The sequence below is a fragment of the Hyalella azteca genome, unplaced genomic scaffold (genome assembly GCF_000764305.2).
Source record: "Hyalella azteca isolate HAZT.00-mixed unplaced genomic scaffold, Hazt_2.0.2 contig5701, whole genome shotgun sequence".
Classification (NCBI taxonomy): Eukaryota; Metazoa; Arthropoda; class Malacostraca; order Amphipoda; family Hyalellidae; genus Hyalella; species Hyalella azteca.
Window position 1 is genome coordinate 79,373 of NW_025935883.1, and position 6,114 is coordinate 85,486.

The following is a 6,114-nucleotide window of genomic DNA, read 5'->3' on the forward strand; positions in this document are numbered from 1 at the left end:
GCAATCGCCTATCAAGCCCGGTCGAGAATAAGCGGTAGATCCTACATCAATTCCAATTTTATCGTTTGAATGCCATTGAGGAGGCTGGTAGTATCCATTCAATGCATTACCTAGGGTGTTGGTATGACACTGAGAAACCCAGAAATACTCTGAATTTTTGGCTGTATAATAAAGCTCATTCGGTGAGATTGGCACTCGCGGCTCTAATTCACACGGTTCATAGAATTCTCCACAATCACGAGAAGTAGGATTTAGCAATATTTCGTTAGGAGGAAGAACTGTCGATTGAACGTTACCTTGGTACAGTGGTGATTTAGGGTAGGCAGTCGAAAATTCACGTTCGTATTGATATTCGTACCCGTATTTGGCCATCTCGATTGGTGAGTCGAAGTCGCCATATTGCAAACGCCGATCAAGATTAGCATTGCTTACGCGAGTTTCCCAAGGCGAGTCTCTAAATTTATTGTTTATTGGAGCTTCGTCTGAAGTTTCGTCGACTTGGTCGTCAAGAAAGTTTTTTGGCGTGGATGATTTAGGCAATTCCACTTCAATTTCCCGCACATATGAAGGCGACAGGTTGAATGATTCACAGCTCGTTATTGGAGAAATAATCGGATAGTAACCATTATCACTCCTAGCAAGATTTCCACAAGTGCCAATACCAGAAGGTAGGTGAACGTCGCCAGGGGCATGGTTAGGGGTTGGAAAATTTTGGAACTGTTCGGCAGTCGTTGCTTGACGCTTTTGAACCTCGTAGTTCTTTTCGTGGTACTCAATAACGCCTCTCAAAATTTGCAAGTAGTACGAACCTATTTTCCCCATTAATTTGACAACAGCCAATTGCAAATGGGAAGTGATATCTACTTTAAGCTCATCTCTTGCGCACAATAAAACTTCAGCTAAATTAAATTCTGTGAAAATCATCGAAGCCCAATTCGCCACTTGCAGAGCAGTAGGGTTGACCACATCGTCCAGATATCCGTGTCCGAAGACGGAATTGTGGTCCACTTCCACGGGAAGAGTCTTCGTGGGGTACAAATTGTCGTCCATTGGAGGACTCAATTTAGGATATTGAGGGCTGGTGTAGAATTCTTCCTTTGTCAGGAGAGGTGAATCTTCGACAGGACGCTCGACCATCGCAGGCAGCGCAGTTTGAAATTGGTAGGCGGGATACATTCGATACATTCTGGAGATATTAGCCCTTCGAAGACGTTTAAAATAAAATTGGTAAAAATTAATCTATTACAAAGTTACAATTAGTATATAAAATATTAGTCTTCCCGATTTTTCTTTCGATTGAATTCAACTTCAATCTCTGCAATGAACACGAGCTACGATCTGAAAAAGATTAGAAGTTTCTGTTAAGAAAAACAATGTATGTACGTTAGATAGGAAACCGAGTTCAAACCGATCTTGAGCAGACATTCTCCAAAATATTCGTTAATTCACTAGAATATAAAATGAAACTAGCTAGGTACTAGACTTGCCCGTTTAGCCCAATGTTTTATCTACAGTCAATAAATTCTGTTTTCAGCCGAATTTGCAAAAATAGAAGATATCATTCGTCAGATAACAGACTAGGCTGGGAATTCCAGCAATAAGTTAAGGTCTCATTCATTGGGTGGTAATAATAGTGTCATAGGGGATAGTGATAGGGTCATCTTCAACATTTCGACCCGCTGACATAGAAATTAGAAGAAGCGTATTTTATAGTGTTTACGTCCGTAAAACTAGAAGGTACCTACATATCATTATTTGCTCATTACACATGAGCATGACAAATGACATTAACAATAATGCACATACATATCCCACGCCGGCAGATTAGGTACAATACTCGATTGGTATTTGGTATACTTAATTCCCAGGAGACCAAATTGTGGGAAGTGGTACGACAAGATCGAAAAGAAATTTTTACGATTTAATAATTCAGCGCACCCTTTTTTAGTAGACTCCTGAACCCAAAGTATTCCAAAGCAAAATTCAGGCTCAACATTTGGCTAAATACGGGACATTTTACGATCCGCACATTCAGCTACATTTTATGATTCAGTGTTCACACATTCAGTTACAGTTTACCGTACATACGTGCTTCAACATTTCTCATCATACACATCATCCTCACTGTCACACACATCATCCTCACTGTCACACGATTAAACATTTCAGAGTAATGGCAGTCAAGTCAGTATAAATATTCTTAATAGGTTCACGATAGAACGCACAGATTTTGGAGAATTTACAGCCTATTTTCAAGCTTGCATTCTGTTTGATCAGGTGGACAGCAGTCACAGCACCTTGGTTCACTACCAGGCCCCTTAAAACCAATAATAGAAGTCGTACAAGAAAAACTTTACTGGCGCATACACTGCACCGACTCACAATCGAACCTGGTTGAGTTGGTGTTGTTGCCACTTGTGTGAGCTCCATCTGTTCAGTCTGAGTTTAAATTACAAATTCTCACACGAAGAAAATAAAAAGAAGGCATATTGAGTAAGTCTTTGTTTCGAAAAAATTTATTTGAAAATACATTTTTTTAATAATGTTGCACATGCCAAAAAATGTGCTGAAATAAAGTTTATGTTTTAACCTGTTATAATATATGGATTGTACATAAAAGTTTTTCGTTGTACTAATTTTGCTTACAATTCTTGCATTGATTCATTAAATTACGAAAAAAGCTTTTTGAGTCACATTAAAAAATGTGACTGAGGTCTGCGGTACCATGGTGACCCAATATCACTGACCAGCCCAAGGATTTCGAAGGCTTGTATCGAATACAGTGTTTTCCACGCATCAGATGCATTCACATGCAAAATATATAATATATATGGCAAAAACATTATATATACAAATATTTAATTACTTCGCTTGATAATTCATTGGTTTGCCAAGGTCAGTACATTCTATAAAATTGACACGCTCATTCCCGTGTGTGTTAATCCTCCTTTCTAAAAGCGAGATTCCCATTTGAATTCCCGATGTTGACACGTCTAGCTCTGATTGTTTACATTTGAAGCTTTCATGGCCAAACGCTGGTGAGTTGAACGTGACCTCCGGCACGCAGACTTGCGCTCAAGACGAGTGACCTGCCCCTGTGATGGGATTGCCAGGTCAATCTGACTCAGTGCGGCGTCAACCGCCGCAGTGAGTGGTTTGGTGTACGTAGTTACGCAGCGCATGTGACCCGTGGATGTAACTGCCGTGGACTTCTGAGTCAGTGGATGTTAATACAATCTTAGTTATTTTTTTCCGAAATGCAGTTGCGGTACAAAGCTTCTCAATTCTCTAATATTAGGAAAATTCACATGTTAACAGGAATATTATTCATTATGATGTGGAGAATACTTTTTCATTTTGTTCATGATCCTTAACTGCTTAAGAAAATTTTCTGAACTCAAACATTTATTTCGTCTTGCTTGGAAATTTTGGGAAAAAATTTTTGGGAGAAAATTTTTTTTAAGATTCCCACTAAATCCTTATTGAAAAAATTATAAATCTTTCTCTGGACAGTTTTCCCTTGGTTAAGACATCCGACGAAGTCTTTATTCGCGTACAGCGTTGCTTTTGATCTGCATTCACTTTCCGAAATATTTCATTTCCATCTTAAATAAATGAAACTCACATTCAATGAAGACGGATTTAATGCCATAAATTCTAATGTAGTTAGAAGTAGACTAATATTGACTAATAGTGACTAATATATTCATTATTTATCACGTAAATATCCACGACGTTATAGTCCAACCCCCATGCAACGCCCCGTGCGAGTCAGGGCAGCATTAGCGCGCCAGTGGTCCAGAACGTGGCTACGGCCCAAGGCCCCGCGACGGACATTCAGAGGCTTCACAACTTGGTAACGGTGTCCTCATCAAAATATGAAACTCTATTTTACTCTGGATTTCCAAGCGGTAGAGTTGGAGCCAAACTTACGGTCGTCTTAGAAGTTACAATGACCGAAAGGTATTTGTACCATCAAGCCGATGAGCTCTACTAGCCACCTGGGTTAAATTCGACCGCTGGAAAATTAAAACATTTAAATGGTGCTACGGAAAGTGATTTTTTCAGCAAAAACTCAGTCCTTCCAAGAACACAAGACTCATAGAATAAATGAACTTACGAGCGTCGTATATTGTTCGAGGATCTTGGTACAGGTATAAAAGCTTCCTGAACGACTCAAGAGGCTGCATTTTCTTCAGCCGGCCCTTATTCTTTGTTTAGAAAGTCAAGCAGCAATTGCAGAAGCAGAACATAAATCCAAGGGCGTTGGAAACCGCGTTGGAGTCCCGAAATATTGCCAGCAATCAAAACCTTGTGCTTGTAATGCCTTATAGGAAAATTTTAAGTGATTTTTCAGTTTATCCCAAGGTTTTTATTAAAATTTCAGAAACCCATTCGATAAAAAAAAAGTGCCATCAGCGCAGCAATTTTTTTCTCGTGTTGCGAATTCGGTCGGTGCTGGACGCGAAGCTTCCGCGACGATTAATGGCCGTTTCATAAGCGCGGGACTGAACTCTGCTGCAGTTATATTACTACCTTCTTGTGGTAATGTTCACCACAATGCAGTCACGTGCTCCTCGTGTTATAATACGCCGGCTCTGGTCTCTACTGCGATAAATTACCAGTGTTCGTTTATAACTCAATATCTCAAGAATAACTCGTCACATTTGGACATTCAAATTCTTTATCGCATAATTTTACCCACGATAAGAAATTTTGAATCCAGGATGAAACTTGAAAATCCGGATCCTATATCAGAACTAAAATTTAACGCTGGTACCTGACCCAGATAACATAAGTTTACTGAATATTTTGAAGTGTTCGACTTCATTACCAGCAGACGTTTTAATTATAACTCCGTCGATCATGTTGGTGGTCACAACTCTGAATTGAGCAGCAGTCTTTCGTAACGTACGGCGCGTCACGCGTTATGTGCCAGTAAGCTTGTCACGAACAGTTTTCTCGCATCAAATAAATAGGAAATTATGGCAGAATTATCAGCGAAATAACCCAGATAATTTTAAGCAGGAAATGAATGCATCATCCAAAAACCGCCACTAATAGGAACGTGACCTTTCCACGTCGTTGTGGCCGCTGCGCGGAGTCGCCAAAAATTTCTGATTAATTCTGTTCTGTTAATTTATTTCCGTTGTTAACAGAGATGTCTGATCATTTGGCAAAATAAATATGGGGATGTTTGAATAGTATTTGCGAATTTAGTACGTATATATATGATGCGGAGAGTCATCGGTAATGTAACGACTGTGGGCACGTTCTGAGATGAGATAACTATGGAGATAACTTTCTTGTGATGCTTCGTCGGAATTTTCAGCTTAAATTAAACCGCGATTATATCCAAATTAATTATATATTAATTATATATTTCGTTTTACTAATTATTTATTCACAGAATTATGAGGCATACTTGCCATAATAACACAAAAACATTTAGAATCACTGAAATCTAAACACCATCGGGAAGCTAACTATATTGCCCGCTACTGATCAAAAAAATTATCTACGCCTATAACGAAGTCTTGAGTTGTACTTTCGGTTTCCTTAGAACTTACAAATCATCATATTCTTTCACTACGATCGTGGAACTCAATGTAATTCAAACTTGAGATCAGCTTAAAATTTACAACTTTATTACAAGTTAAAGATGAAAGCAGAAATTATAATTTTAGCATAACTTAATACCAGAGAAGAACTTACCAGTATCGTCGAAGTTTACGATGGTTGTAGAATTTACGACCAACACGCATGAGGACAGTTCCCACATCACTCGTTAATGTTTGCGTGTAGCACGAATGTAGGCGCGCAAGCCGCCACTTTGCGCTGGAAAAATGCGCCGGGGTAAATTAGCTGACGGCGTTCGTGTGACGCAGCCTTTCTCTTCCCTTCCCCAGAAGAAGGGGAAGTGATGCTCTGGACGGGAGTCTCGGGATGAGAAGAAGGGGAAGTGATGCTCTGGACGGGAGTCTCGGGATGAGAAGAAGGGGAAGTGATGCTCTGGACGGGAGTCTCGGGATGAGAAGAAGGGGAAGTGATGCTCTGGACGGGAGTCTCGGGATGAGAAGAAGGGGAAGTGATGCTCTGGACGGGAGTCTCGGG